We start from the raw sequence: 15,715 nt of genomic DNA on the forward strand, positions 1-15,715 counted from the left end.
ACAACGGATTACTTTGGTGGTGGGTCTCAAAATGACGTGCTATGGGGTACGTTCTGTCTCGATTTACGATCGCCCTTCTATGTTGTAAAATACGTTTAAATACAGGGAGAGTTGTACTCCCTATATATATTTTAGGGCAAGGGCATCGTAATAAATAAACAACAAAACTAGACTTGCAGGTCAAAAAACTCCTTATTGTAATCGTTTTGTTAAAGAATGTTTTTAGAGTAGTGCAATTTACGCCATGTTGGCACGCTTTGCACTTCGGGCATTTCCTGAAGCCCGCTTTCTGGTGTAGCCAGGTAGGAGCTTGTCTCTTTACCTCCTGATACTCACTTTTTACAACTAGGTCTTTCAGTGATTTTGATTTTTTATAAGTGATCTCAGGGTGTTTCTTTACCTTGGAACCTAAGACAGGGTCGTTTCTTACTAGATGCCAGTGTTTATTAAGAATAGATCTTATTTCTTTATGTTTCTCACTGAACGTTGTTATAAATCTAGAGTTGATGCAGTTTTTATTTACATCTTTTTCTCTGTCTGATTTCCTCTGTTTGGTTCTAGATGGTTCGAATAGGATTTTCTGTCTATCTAAATTCCTTGCTTTAGAAGAGGCCCCTTGATTACAGTCGGGGAATACCCTCTCTGTATGAATCGGTCAGTCATCTCTTTCTCTATTCTGACATATTCATCCTGGTTGCTACACGCTCTCCTAGCTCTGAAGAACTCTCCAAAGGGAATGCTCCTAATCAATGCAAGTGGATGGGCACTCTCTGCATGGAGTACTGTATTTCCGGCAGTGGCCTTGCGGAACACTGAAGTCTCCAGTTTGTCCCCTATAGGTTTGACCCGAATATCTAAAAAGTCTATAGTAACCCTACTAAAATGGCCTACAAACTCTAGATTAATTGCATTTGAATTCAGGTCTTCGATGAATAAGGGTATATCCGTCTCCGTGCCCTGCCACAGCACGAAGACGTCATCGATAAATCTAACCCATAGTAGTATATGCTCCGACCAGTGCTCCAATGGTCCGCCTCTGAGCACCTGTTCTTCCCACCAGCCAAGATGTAAATTAGCATAACTGGGGGCGAAACAGGTGCCCATCGCAGTCCCCTGCTCCTGCTGAAAGAGTTCCTCATTGAACATAAAAATGTTCTTTGTTAAACACCACTCCATTAATTCTAAAATCATCCTATTATGTTCAAGGAGTCGAATTGGTCTTCTCTTTAAAAAGTACTCTGTTGCCTTTAGCCCATCGATGTGTCTTATGCTGGTATATAATGTTGAAATGTCAAGAGTTAATAATACCATGGTCTCTGGATCCCATTTGACATCATAGATACACTTTAAAAAATCCGTTGAGTCTTTAATATATGAAGATAGTGTTTTCACGATTGGATTCAAAAAGTAATCTATATACCGTGATGCATTTTCGAAAAGACTCCCACGGGAAGAAATTATCGGTCTCCCCGGTGGACTTGTGAGACTCTTATGCACCTTGGGGAGCATATAAAATACAGGGATCATTGGTTTCTCTCTCTTGATGAATTTGTATTCATCCCAGCTTAACAGGTCTCTCTCTTTCCACTCATCCAATTTTATGAAGAATGAATCTTTCACCTTTTCATATTCTTTCATGTTTATTCGGATGTAACATTCTGTATTATTCAATTGGTGAAGGGACTCTTTCTTATATAGTTCCCTTCCCCATAGAACAACATTCCCTCCCTTATCCGAGGGTTTGATCAACACTCCATCTTCTTTTTGGAGTTTATTCACTATTTTGTGAAAAGATGCTTTTTGTGGACACATATTCTTTTTCTTCTGGTTCACGGCAACATATAGTTGTTTCATGTCTTTAGTTACATTCTCTCCAAAGATATCAAGGTTATCTCTCATCGTTTGTGGCAGAAATTTAGACGGCGGTCTAAACGGTGTATAATCCTCTTTATTCATCCCTACAGTAAACAGGGCGATGTTTCCTATATATATATATATATATATATATATATATATATATATATATATATATATCCAAGAACTCCGATAATGTCGCTTCTGACAAACGGATACGGACCACAGATTCGTGCAAAAATTGAGTTTATTGCAAAATCACCATGCCGCCATGACGCGTTTCAGCCCGAGCATGGGCCTTGATCACATGACACGGTAAAGTTGATATATATATATATATATATACCAACAGGAAGAGCTCCTTCTGGACTGTCGGGGACCCATTGAGAGTGGCGCACATGCCGGCGGAGCACACCAGCAAATTCAATCACAAAAGCCACAGGAGGTTCGCGCGCTCTCAGGAAAGAAGGCTCCGTACAAGTAAAGTTCCACCTCGGTGTTTAATTTCACAACGCATTTCGATTTCTTCCGAAACCTTGCTCATGTGAAACGTGCAACAAAGAGTGGCTAATAAAGTCTGGTAAACATAATGAACATAAACAAAAGACCATTGTAATGGTTAAGGCGGACATGTTGGAGTGGTCTTATACATTGTAATCATGTACAATACACAAAAATACAAAATCATGATGCAAAATAAATTAAGCTAATATGGTAGACAGTGGGAAAACTGTATAATCCGAGATCAACATGTTATTTCACTGAGTGCCCACACCCGCCATACATGGGAAAACCGTCACTCCTCTCAACCTAGAAGAAACTGTATCAGTGACCTGCCTTACGGACAAATATCGTGCATACACTGCAAGTTCAAACGAGTTCATGTGTTTAACCCTTCCGACTGCTGTCTACGCCCGTGGCTAAAAAATAGCGATAAAGTAAAATGTAAAATGTGGAATGTGTGTCAGGAAGGGACAACAGGTTACAAAATACTGTCAAGGGACTAAGATGGGCATTGGGCATGAAAACAAGTTTGTGCCCGAAAATCAGTGCCCTTGCCCATCAGTGCAACTGAAACAAGTAGTGCTTGACAGAAGACCAAAGTCCAGCGCGTGACCAGAGTGATGACGAATGCTAATCACGTCATGAAGACACCCCGGCGTGTTCACATGATCAAAAATCCCTATGTGGCAATCATGGGCAAGTGCCCTGGTGCTGCTAGGAAAGTGCAATCTCATATATCCCCATGTCCAACTCAGAGTCAACTAGGCAAGAGCCAGAGCATTATGTGTATATATATATATATATATATATATATATATATATATATATATATATGAACTCACAATCCTGACTGCTAGACGTTTTATCTCCAGCAAAAACACAGGAACAGACCACCACTCAGCAAGCTATTTCTTAAGTGCTTCTTTATTCCACAAACAGCAACATGACGCGTTTCGACCGGGTTTCCACGGTCCTGATCACATGACATGTCGAGACCAATCGTGATCTTATATACATTTGCACAACAATAAGATCTACCCAGTTTGTTCATAGAGCTGGACAACAAACTTTTGATGAATAACCAACATGAATCCTATATTTAAATACAATATTCATTAGAAAAATAACTTTTCCCACAGGGTAATCGTTATTTTTTATAATTGTAAAAATAGGATAATTCACATTTTGAATAATACTGTGTGTTCAAATTACATTTTAGGAATGAAGGACAAGTGCCCACTTTAAAATTAAGCATCTCAATATTGCCAATGAAATGAACAAAGTTCATTATGTCTGTTTAAATATTTAAAGTGCATAGTGAAGAATTTTATGTCCTGAACCGGGAAAGAAAGTGCATAATAACCCACCAGTGCAAAAAATTATACTCATTTTGTTCTCTGGCGAGTCAACTTATTACCTCCATAAGTGACTTCCTATTTCATAAAAAGTTATTTCTCAGTAATAATAAAATAGAATAAGTGTAAACGGACGCCTAGAAAATAATTGTACAATACTAATAAAAAATCATATTAGTATGTCAGACAACAAGATGTAATGCAGCAACATATCAAAAATAAATACACATAAATAAATAACCTTACGTGCAAATTTTACGCATAGAGAGTGAAAATCAGTTATATAGATCCAAATAAATGCAATTTCCCAATTATAAAGGAGTTTAAATATCCTTGTAAGATCCAGATCTTTATTCCACATTTGAAACATGAATCAACATATATATACCTTTAAACATCAGGAACAATTCAAACAGATCCGGATCCCAATATATATATATAGCATGCAATTTTGGGAGATTTGAAGTGCAGCGGTATTCTTTTTGCTTAATATATATATATATATATATATATATATATATATATATATATATATATATATATATATATATATATATATATATATATATATAGTTTTTTTGTTGTGTTTTTTGTTTGGCAACTGGTGTTGCCCTTTGGTGCTGTGAAACCTCTTTCCTCCAACAGCAAGGCATGATGCATTAGGATTGGAAGCTGGCAACGTTCCAAGAAGATCTCAGCAAAAGCAGCAGTATCCATGGTAATTGATAATGGATACAGCTTTTATAGGCCTGGGCAATTAATTATCAGCTGTGTGTTGGGCTATATCTATTATGGTATTAATGCTTTTCAACTTGTGGTCATTGTGGCTCTGTTATAAGTTGATGATCTTGTAGAAAGCATCATTTTCATACTTTCAAAGTGTAAATGATTTGTTTTTCTTTTTATTTGTGTATTGTCAAGTTCTAAGCTCATGAAATTGAATTTCAGTGAAGTCTTGAAATGTTTCCTGATTTTCTACCTAGTTTCAGCTGGTGACAGCGGCGTAGGAAGGGGGGTGCGGTGGGTGCAGCCGCCCCGGGTGTCATCACTGAGGGAGGTTATAAAATGGCAAAAATATGTGTTTAAAACACATTTTTTTGCCATTTTGTCAAGCCGGGGGTGACAAGTGTCATCACTATGGAGCGGTTGACAAAATGGCAAAAATATGTGTTTTAAACACATATTTTTGCCATTTTGTCAAGCCGGGGGTGACAAGAAATTTTCCGTACCGGGTACCACCTGACCTTGCTACGCCACTGGCTGGTGGAGGACTAAAGGAGCAATCCCTCCTGCTCCACTGATAGCCAGCCACCTTGGAATCAGTTTGATTTTGCATTCGCGATTTTATGATGCGGTTTTAGCACTGCAGCTAAAATCGCATGCAGTGAAACACTTGTGGTAAATTTGCAGGTGGTAAAACCTTGTACTCTATTTCCTAATACCTTGTAATGTGTTCTGATGGTTTACTTAAGATATTGCCTTTCTCGCATGATAAAGGCAATATCCCCAAACTTGTAATGAGGCAAGGATCCAAAAAGGCAGGTGACCGGCTGTCACTCCTGGGGAGCTAGATACCGTCTTACCAAGGACACAGTCATATTTTGGGGAGAGCTGCTACAGATGCTGTCACCGGGGACTGCATGTCCCACAATCCCCTTGTGCCAACACCTGAGGTCAATCAGCACTATTAAAGTGCGCTGCAGTCCTGCTGCATGGAGGCCACCGTGTTTACACCTACTACTGGGATGTGACTTTTGCTGTTCCTGGCTGTCACTGCTGGGGGATCCAGATACCGGTTTGCCAAGGACACAGGCATATTTTGGGGAGAGCTGCCGCGGATGCTGCCGCCGAGAACTGCATGTCCCACAATCCCCTTATGCCAATACCGGAGGTCAATCAGCACTATTAACCACTTGCGTGCGCGCGTCGTCCAACGGCCTTCGCGAGCACGACCTCGGTAGTGCTGCGCACGTTCGTTGGCCGACGTGGCCCACGCAATAAATCACCCGCACTGCGGCGGAATTTACGCCGCGGTTAACGGGTTAAAGCACCCTGAAGTTTCACTGCGCGGCTGGGCTGGGCCCCCAACTAGGCTGAATCATCTGAGCTTGGACAACAAAGGTACCTGTAACATGGGCTTTGTCAAGATTGCTTTATTAGTCTTCTAGTTCTTCTACGAAGCTTTCATATTATATGTTCTGAGACCTTCAGATAGTTAGCTGCATTGCTCTAGGATTGTATTGTTCTTTGTCACATCCTAGTCCATTTGTTTATATTAACTAACTTTATATAGTTTGCTTGCTCACTTGTGGAGTAAGGTGATAATGTGTCTTCAGAAACCAGGCCAGTCTTTATTACCCTCAAAACATGGGCAAACAGAAAGAATCAGATTTAGCTACCAAACATCCAAAGAGCACTACCAAATCTGACAGCTGCACACTCAAGAAGATTGATCTTGATCGAGGAAGTGGAAGTGGAGTCACTCATTGTTTCAGACACATCACCCTAAGCTGAGCCTAGAGTAGAGCGAACCATGCAAATGTTGCCTCTTTTGATAATTCGGCGCCATTCCCAAGCAAACATCTTCCCTGCGTACAAAAGCAATTGCTAGTTTAGCCCCTAAGATCAGAAAACACTGCTTCGGACATAAAAAGCTTCTTCAAAGGCCACCCTAGGAGAGCACAAGCTAGTGAATCACCCCCAATTCAAGATCCACCCGTTTCAGATCTAACTAGTGCTTTGACTATACAAACTTTGGCCACATACACCTGTTCAATTCTGTGTAGCAATCATTTACTCCCTCTCATTGAATGGATACAGATTGCCTCACAGCATCCGTCATATGAAGGGCCCGATCTAGTAACACCCACTATGCCTATTGTCATGGGGGATTCCGCTCACGTAGCGCAACAAATTGTAGAACTTAGAAATGAGGTTGGGGGACTTAAAATCATGGTATTGTGCCTCTTCACCTTGTTAAACCAATTAACCATTGACAAAAACATTAATATTGGCAGAGCTGAGTACCATTCATAGCCCAGAGAAGTTGTCTCTGAGTAGGGATCCTAAACCTTTAGAGTCTGGTATATCCTCCCTCACAAAAGATTACAGGCCTGTGTCCAAACTGCCTGAGACAGTGAGCAGGGTGGGGGAGTCGGGCTTTACCAAGGTGGCTCAGACAACACACCCTATCCACCCCATGCATTCTCTATTCGAACATAGGGAGGAGATTGGTCATAATAAGAGTCACCTAGTACCTCCCACTAACATCATTCCAAAGTTGGGTTGGCCAGCCTCACATGTAGATGTTCAATTTTTATGCTCAACATCCCCAAACTCAATATAAAGAAGAGGAGGACACATAAATAAATAAATCTATATATTAGATGCGGAAGGCAAGAGGTTGTTGTTCCCTCATTAGATAAGACATTTTGGGAGCTACTAGGCATCTACCAATTGACTACAATTAGGATACTATTGAATTGACCCTTCCCAGTAGAGAGTTAGTAGATAATCTAGTGGCATTTGACGTGCAGACATCTACTTTGTTTGATGCAAACATTTGCTTCAAATATAGGCGCCAGGAGCATAATCATCCCAAAGATTGCCTCATTCCTTCTTCAAATCCTGCAGGAGAATCACCTACTCAGCCATTAGATTGGCAATTAGTGACCATTATCAATTATTTTCCCTTACATGAGTTTTTATATAGGGATAACAGCTAGCAGTGCACAGGCGATCGCTCTCCTAATCCTTTCTATCTTTCACTCCACAATTTTGCTCCGGCTGTCAGATTGCGTGTCCAAGCTACTGGAGCCGACGATGGTCCCAATGCCCATCCGCCACAACTGCCACCCGAAACAACTCAAGGTTACAGCTGAAACAGGGGGGAAAGGAGAAGTGGAAAAACAAAGAGAGACAGCCTTCGTGGAGAACTGAAGCTCACTCTAGACTCTGTTTGGGGCGTCTTGTTGCGTCACCTGTATGGGAAATAAAACTTGTTAGTTACCTACTTTCTCATTTGGGGACATGCTCTGACTTCTACTACAAATATGTTTACCCAAGGAATTCTAGGCTCTTGCTACTCTCTATGCGGGGGTTGACCTGCACACTTGTAGTACCTGGATAGAATAACAGGGGGAAAAAATTATTGTTGTACACCACTTACTGTTACTGTATATTAACGTGTTGAATATGACCAGATATTTACCCCCTCAAAGCACGGTGGCCGCCTTTTCAATAAACAGCTATTTTATCCATGAAAACTTTCAACAGGAAATGCAAGACACTAGGTTACTTCAGCGACACCACTATTAAGTCTTTGGTCAGCAACGGATGAATTTCATAAGGAAACGTGCTAAATAGAAATTAATTGGTGGATTCTCAATACCTTGCACTGGAAGTTCCTTGGACTCAATGCTTACCGCTGGGACGGTTTCTTCAAAATACACGAAAAGGATTCAAGAGTTTACCTCACAGAACTGCAACACTGGTCACCTTTTGAATTGAGTTGATAATGTCAGTCAGCTCGCTCCCACGTTGCGCATGCGATAAGTAAACCACACTATTCTCTCTGTACACTAATCTCCACCTAAGAATGACGCTACTTGCGCCCAAATTTGTGAAGAATAAATTTGCCTCAAGACCTGTGCGTTGAGGAGACACTTTCTCCACGCACGGTTACAGATGAAGTGCGCAGCTCCTTCGTGGAGCATGCGCATTGGATGCTCTGGCAGTCGCGAGCCCACAAACACTAGACCGCGAACCCAGAAGTGAATGCGTCTTGATGGTGTCGACATTTTCTCTAGGGGAGGTTCTTATCAGCCTCACGCAATGCTTTAATATTAGTCCTGCACTCGAATGTTGTCTGATCCAGCGAGGGTATTTTGCATTTTTCTTCCAACGTTGATTTCTTTTCTTCGTGGGATAAATTAAGGGCACAGTTGCTGCTGAGGTCTTGACAGTACCTCCCTCCAAAATAGGTTCCCCCAAATTTGGTTTCAGTGGATAGTTCTTATGGAAGTTTTTCACTAGCTTTGGGGCATGAACATTTGAGGAGGGTTCCCACGATCTTTCCTCTGGCCCAAAACCCTTCCATCCCACCAGATAAAACAGTTTTTTCCTGGATATTTTAGAGTCTAAAATGTTGTCTACTTCAAACTCTTCTCCTGACTCTACTCTAATTGGCATTGGTTTTTCTTTTAGTCTTGCATTGGGGGGATTCTTTTTTAGAAGGGATATGTGAAAGGTAGGGTGAATTTTTAGTTGTTTTGGCAATTGTAATTTGGCCACTACTGAGTTGATCATTCTTAAAACATTAAAAGGGCCAATGAATCAGGGCTGAAATTTCCTACTTCCTTTTAATTTCAAGTTTTTGCTAGATAACCACACCTGATCTCCGTTCTCAAATTTTCGGCCCACCCTTCTTTTCTTATCAGCCTGTTTCTTGTAAGATTCTTTAGCTTTCTGTAAATTCTTCTGGGCCTTTTTGTATGAACTCTCCAATTCAAGCACCAAGTCCTTAACTGCAGGGACTAACTCATCTTTCTTCCCCACTATCAAACTAGGATGCCTCCCTGAACTCAGATAGAATGGGGTAGAATGTTGAATCATGTATGGCATTGTTGTATGCAAACTCAGCTGTCCACAATAATTCTGACCAGTTTCCCTCCCGTTCCAACAAATACAGCCTTAAGTATTGTTCTAACTCCTGATTCACTCTCTCCGTTTGACCATCAGTTTCAGGATGAAAACTGGTAGAATATCGTGTGTCTACTCCCAAACTTTGCATAAACATCTTCCAAAATTTTGATACAAATTGGGTTCCCCTATCTGAGATGATTACCTGGGGAATTCCGTGGGATCTGACTACATGTTGATTGAAAACTGGAACTAGTTGTGATGCTGTGGGAACAGTTTTAAGTGGGATGAAGTGACTCATTTTAGAAAATGAATCCACTATGACTAGTATGACTGTGTACCCTAAACTCGGTGGAAGGTCTACAATCAGATCTAGAGTCACTGTGTGCAAGGGATAAGGTGCATTTGGCAAAGGCTGTAACAACCCTTGTGGGGCTTGCCTACTGGGTTTCCCTTTTATGCATAACTCACAAGTTGACACGTACTGTCCCACCTGAGCCGCCATGCCTGGCCACCAAAAGAATCTTTTAATAAGATTCAAAGTCTTTTTAATGCCCTTATGACCCGCCATACGGTTATCATGACAGCTCTCAAGAGCCTTCTCTTGCAATTTATTGGTGGGTAGGTACAACTTCCCATCATAATATGGAAGTCCATCTTTCATCGTTCTACTTGGGTCTTCCCCAGCCCAATCCTCAAGTTTTTTGGCTGAACAATCGTTTAGGATCTCTTGAGTGAAATCTTCCAGATGAATTGCTCCAATAATTTTATTCAAAGGAATGATTGGATCTTTGCAAGGAAGTTTTACATCTTCAGCTATGTTCATCCTGGATAGGGCGTCGGCTTTTCCATTCTTCACCCCTGGTTTGTATGTTATTACCAAATTGAATTCTGAAAAGTACAAGGACCATCGTAGTTGCCGGGGTGTGAGAGTCTTAGCTGATTTTAAAAACTGTAAATTACGATGATCTCTGAACACCGTTACACAGTGTTTGGCTCCCAACAAATAGTGTCGCCAATCTTGGAAAGCTTCTTTGACCGCTAACAGCTCTTTGTCTGCTATTGAATAATTAATTTCCGGTTCTGACAACTTCCTGGATCTGTAAGCCACCGGATGAAGTTGCCCAGTACTTTTGTCTCTCTGAGACAAAATTCCCCCGGTAGCGAAGTCTGAGGCGTCTGTCTCCACAAAAAAGGCTTGTTCTGGGTCTGGATGAACCAATATTGGAGCAGAAACAAATGCTCTTTTGAGAAACCGAAAGGCTTCCTCCTGGTCATCAGACCATTCATATTTCTGTCCTTTTTTCAGAAGCCGGGTAATAGGAGAGACCTTGGCAGAGAAATTTGGGATAAATCTCCTGTAGAAATTGGCAAAGCCCAGGAAGCTTTGTATTTCCTTCACATTCCTAGGTGAGGGCCAATCCTGAATGACTTGTATCTTGGACGGGTCCATGGCCACTCCTTTCTCTGACAATATGAACCCCAGGAATTCTACTTGTTGGGTATGGAAAGAGCATTTCTCCAACTTGACATATAGTTGGTTCTCCCATAGTCTTTGTAATATGGCTCTTACATCCTTTACATGGTCCTCGACACAGTTCGAGAATATTAATATGTCATCTATATAGACAACTGCCACTCGGTCTAGAAATTCTCGGAGGACATCATTAACCAGGTGTTGAAAAGCTGCTGGTGCGTTGCTCAACCCATATGGCATCACCTGATATTCAAAAAGGCCATACTTCGTTCGAAAAGCTGTTTTCCATTCATGACCTTCAGCCACCCTTACCAAATGATATGCTCCTCGCAAATCAAGCTTCGTACAGATCTTCGCACCTTTCACTTGGTCCAGCAGTTGCGTATCAGAGGTAGAGGGTACCGATTTTTTATGGTTACCGAATTGATTGCCCTGTAGTCTATACAAGTACGTAGACTCCCATCTTTTTTAGGCCGAAAGAAAAGAGGAGACGACGCTGGAGATTGGGAAGGTCTGATAAACCCTATCTTCAAATACTTGTCAATGTATTCTTTTAGATAAACGTTTTCTGCTTCCGTCAAAGCGTAAATACGACTACATGGCAAAATGGCCCCAGGCTCCAACTCGATTTTGCAATCGTATTCACGATGTGGGGGAAGCTTCTCTGCGTTTCTTTTATCAAAGACACCGGCCAAATCCTGATACTCTCTTGGAACTTCCTTTGACTCAATGACACAGATTTGATTTGAGAGTTGAGCTAATTCAGTTGCTGGTGATCCCTCACATTTATGTTTTGTATCCAAAAAACAGTTATTCTTACAGTGTTCGGAGGTCATTTCCACCGTTCTTCTTTCCCAATCTATCTTAGGGTTGTGTTCTGTTAACCAAGGCAATCCTAAAATTAATTGGAATTGAGGGGCATCTATTAAATTAAACCTTAAAAATTCATGATGACCCTGCAATCTGATCAATTCCAAAGTCTCTGTCTCCTGTGTTATGGGACCTGAAGTAAGATTAGTTCCGTCCACTGCCTTGACTACTTCACAATGTTGCTTCTGTATGGCATGTATTCCGGTCTCTCTTGCATACTTTAAGTCACAAAAATTGCCCGTGGCGCCAGAGTCAATCATGACGGACACACCATTAACTTCTTTAGGTCCGAATTTCACAGTGAATGAAACAATTAGATGCGGGGAAGCCGATTGTAGCGTGTTGATCAACTGTTGAGGTTCTGGAGTTGACTTTTCTGAATTTCCCACCAGGGCAACTCCCTCTACTGATGGGACCTGTCTTTTAACCCAGAGTTGGACTTTGGTTTCTTGGAGCAGTCCTTTACGAAATGACCTGCGTCACCACAATACATGCACAGATTTTTTGTACGCCTTTTCTCCCGCTCCTCTTTGGTTAAGGGGCCTCGAATGGATCCAATCTGCATGGGCTCCTCACCGGTGGTTGTGTCTGACTTACTTCCGTCTGACCTTGCTCGATCCAATCGTGGTACATAGGGGCAAAAATCTTTCTTCTTTTCAGATCTTCTTTCGTAAAGACTATGGTCTATCTGGAGGACTAAATCTATGAGTTCCGAAATTTCTTGTGGCCTCTTTGGAATTTGAGCTAAAGCGTCCTTTAGCTCATCCTTTAATCCTCGGTAGAAAATTGCCGATCTTTTACCTTCTGGCCAATCAGTTTCTACAATTAATTTGTTGAACTGGGCGATGTAGGCTACTAGGTCTCGATTTCCTTGCTTTAAATCCAGCAATTCGTTGTCAGTAGCTTGATTTGCCGTTCTTCTATCGAATATCCGCAAAAACTCCTTTTTGAAACGCTCAAAATCATACAAGGCTGGGTCATCACGAGATATTAAGGGCATAGACCAAGCGGCAGCATCACCACTCAAGTAGGACAGCACAAATGCAACCTTCGCCTGATCCTCCTTGAATACCACTGACCTGCACAAAAAATGCAAGGAACACTGGGTCAGAAATATTTGGGCCTTGTTTGGGTCCCCACTAAACCTTTCAGGGTTAGCCAAAGGTACTACTGGTGCCACTGAATGTATCACTTGAGTCGCCACTTCCGCCGCTGATCTACGGTTAGCTTCTAACCCTGGCAATGGGGAAGCCCCAACTAATAATTCCTCCATCTTTTGTCTTATTTGCTCGGTTTCTCGTTGGGACCTACGAACTTCTTCTCTTAAATTCCTATTTTCCTCTGCAGATTGAGTTAACTGATTTTGTAACCCTTCTAGAACCCCTGCCAGGGATTTTAAATCTATGCTTTCACCCATCTCGACTCAAGTGGAGAAATAGTGGTGTCACTTCAATCTGTCAGATTGCGTGTCCAAGCCACTGGAGCCGACGATGGTCCCAATGCCCCTCCGCCACAACTGCCACCCGAAAAAACTCAAGGTTACAGCTGAAACAGGGGGGAAAGGGGAAGTGGAAAAACAAAGAGAGACAGCCTTCGTGGAGAACTGAAGCTCACTCTAGACTCTGTTTGGGGCGTCTTGTTGCGTCACCTGTATGGGAAATAAAACTTGTTAGTTACCTACTTTCTCATTTGGGGACATGCTCTGACTTCTACTACAAATATGTTTACCCAAGGAATTCTAGGCTCTTGCTACTCTCTATGCGGGGGTTGACCTGCACACTTGTAGTACCTGGATAGAATAACAGGGGGAAAAAATTATTGTTGTACACCACTTACTGTTACTGTATATTAACGTGTTGAATATGACCAGATATTTACCCCCTCAAAGCACGGTGGCCGCCTTTTCAATAAACAGCTATTTTATCCATGAAAACTTTCAACAGGAAATGCAAGACACTAGGTTACTTCAGCGCCACCACTATTAAGTCTTTGGTCAGCAACGGATGAATTTCACAAGGAAACTAGCTAAATAGAAATTAATTGGTGGATTCTCAATACCTTGCACTGGAAGTTCCTTGGACTCAATGCTTACCGCTGGGACGGTTTCTTCAAAATACGCGAAAAGGATTCAAGAGTTTACCTCACAGAACTGCAACACTGGTCACCTTTTGAATTGAGTTGATAATGTCAGTCAGCTCGCTCCCACGTTGCGCATGCGATAAGTAAACCACACTATTCTCTCTGTACACTAATCTCCACCTAAGAATGACGCTACTTGCGCCCAAATTTGTGAAGAATAAATTTGCCTCAAGACCTGTGCGTTGAGGGGACACTTTCTCCGCGCACGGTTACAGATGAAGTGCGCAGCTCCTTCGTGGAGCATGCATATTGGATGCTCTGGCAGTCGCGAGCCCACAAACACTAGACTGCGAACCCAGAAGTGGATGCGTCTTGATAGTGTCGACATTTTCTCTAGGGGAGGTTCTTATCAGCCTCACGCAATGCTTTAATATTAGTCCTGCACTCGAATGTTGTCTGATCCAGCGAGGGTATTTTGCATTTTTCTTCCAACGTTGATTTCTTTTCTTCGTGGGATAAATTAAGGGCACAGTTGCTGCTGAGGTCTTGACAGTACCTCCCTCCAAAATAGGTTCCCCCAAATTTGGTTTCAGTGGATAGTTCTTATGGAAGTTTTTCACTAGCTTTGGGGCATGAACATTTGAGGAGGGTTCCCACGATCTTTCCTCTGGCCCAAAACCCTTCCATCCCACCAGATAAAACAGTTTTTTCCTGGAGATTTTAGAGTCTAAAATGTTGTCTACTTCAAACTCTTCTCCTGACTCTACTCTAATTGGCATTGGTTTTTCTTTTAGTCTTGCATTGGGGGGATTCTTTTTTAGAAGGGATATGTGAAAGGTAGGGTGAATTTTTAGTTGTTTTGGCAATTGTAATTTGGCCACTACTGAGTTGATCATTCTTAAAACATTAAAAGGGCCAATGAATCAGGGCTGAAATTTCCTACTTCCTTTTAATTTCAAGTTTTTGCTAGATAACCACACCTGATCTCCGTTCTCAAATTTTCGGCCCACCCTTCTTTTCTTATCAGCCTGTTTCTTGTAAGATTCTTTAGCTTTCTGTAAATTCTTCTGGGCCTTTTTGTATGAACTCTCCAATTCAAGCACCAAGTCCTTAACTGCAGGGACTAACTCATCTTTCTTCCCCACTATCAAACTAGGATGCCTCCCTGAACTCAGATAGAATGGGGTAGAATGTTGAATCATGTATGGCATTGTTGTATGCAAACTCAGCTGTCCACAATAATTCTGACCAGTTTCCCTCCCGTTCCAACAAATACAGCCTTAAGTATTGTTCTAACTCCTGATTCACTCTCTCCGTTTGACCATCAGTTTCAGGATGAAAACTGGTAGAATATCGTGTGTCTACTCCCAAACTTTGCATAAACATCTTCCAAAATTTTGATACAAATTGGGTTCCCCTATCTGAGATGATTACCTGGGGAATTCCGTGGGATCTGACTACATGTTGATTGAAAACTGGAACTAGTTGTGATGCTGTGGGAACAGTTTTAAGTGGGATGAAGTGACTCATTTTAGAAAATGAATCCACTATGACTAGTATGACTGTGTACCCTAAACTCGGTGGAAGGTCTACAATCAGATCTAGAGTCACTGTGTGCAAGGGATAAGGTGCATTTGGCAAAGGCTGTAACAACCCTTGTGGGGCTTGCCTACTGGGTTTCCCTTTTATGCATAACTCACAAGTTGACACGTACTGTCCCACCTGAGCCGCCATGCCTGGCCACCAAAAGAATCTTTTAATAAGATTCAAAGTCTTTTTAATGCCCTTATGACCCGCCATACGGTTATCATGACAGCTCTCAAGAGCCTTCTCTTGCAATTTATTGGTGGGTAGGTACAACTTCCCATCATAATATGGAAGTCCATCTTTCATCGTTCTACTTGGGTCTTCCCCAGCCCAATCCTCAAGTTTTTTG

This window comes from Triturus cristatus, chromosome 11, assembly GCF_964204655.1.
Source record: "Triturus cristatus chromosome 11, aTriCri1.1, whole genome shotgun sequence".
NCBI lineage: Eukaryota > Metazoa > Chordata > Amphibia > Caudata > Salamandridae > Triturus > Triturus cristatus.